Genomic DNA, 797 nt, shown 5'->3' with positions numbered 1-797 from the left:
ATTCCTGTCCCCTGTCCTGCGTTATTCCCACAAGGGTCTCAATCCTCAGCAGCTTCCTCGCGCCCTTTCCCTCTTTGACGTTCCACAGGTTCCCTCTGTGCCACACTGGGCATTCTCCGCCTGGTTCACGGTGGAACATATTGTATGTTGTCCTGCAGACAAGACTCTGACAGTCTTCGCCCTCATTTCCTGAAGCACGTAAATTTACAACGGCCGTAATATCTCAGTTGGAAGAGCATTAGACTAAAGACCTAAAGGTCCCTTGTTCAATCCCGGGTTTCGGCAGCTTTTTTGTTCTGTTTGATTGGAACTCACAGCCTATGTATGTCCTTTTAAGACTGCCCGTTTTGGAGATTTTACATTGTGAATCTTCTGCGAGGTTCTGTTTCAATTATAAAAACACAATTTATTAATTCCAATGACTTGAATGTGACGATCAATTTTGATAAATGTGCAGCAAATCAACAAAGAGCCATTCAGTTATATATTGCCAAGTTCTTGTTTTGAAATTCCGGTCATTTGATGCTCAAAATGGCTCGTTCCTGCGCCAGTGGTTTAGTGGTATTATGCAAGATTTCTACTGTTGAGAGCCATGTTGGATTCGTAATGGTTGATTCGATGTTTCCCTATCCCTGCCCTGCTCTGCGGTTGAATATTATTATTATATCTGGAGAAGTAGATTTTTGCTAGCAGCAGCCATCATGGATTTTCCAAAAAAAATTACATGCTGACCAATGTTAGCGAATTATTTGGGAAGCTCAGAATCAAACTAGTGAAATGTAATAGATATGAGGCAG

The 797-nt window shown here is 41.9% G+C and overlaps 1 non-coding gene across 1 annotated transcript; it reads left to right on the top strand.

Moving 5' to 3' along the window:
• The first annotated feature begins 212 nt into the window (after window positions 1-212).
• On the top strand, window positions 213-285 carry trnaf-aaa. Its single transcript has one exon. It is a non-coding gene; the product is annotated as a tRNA-Phe (tRNA).
• The last annotated feature ends 512 nt before the right edge of the window (window positions 286-797 follow it).

The sequence above is a fragment of the Callorhinchus milii genome, unplaced genomic scaffold, assembly GCF_018977255.1.
Source record: "Callorhinchus milii isolate IMCB2004 unplaced genomic scaffold, IMCB_Cmil_1.0 Scaffold107, whole genome shotgun sequence".
Classification (NCBI taxonomy): Eukaryota; Metazoa; Chordata; class Chondrichthyes; order Chimaeriformes; family Callorhinchidae; genus Callorhinchus; species Callorhinchus milii.
This window is presented reverse-complemented; position numbering and strand designations above follow the sequence as displayed.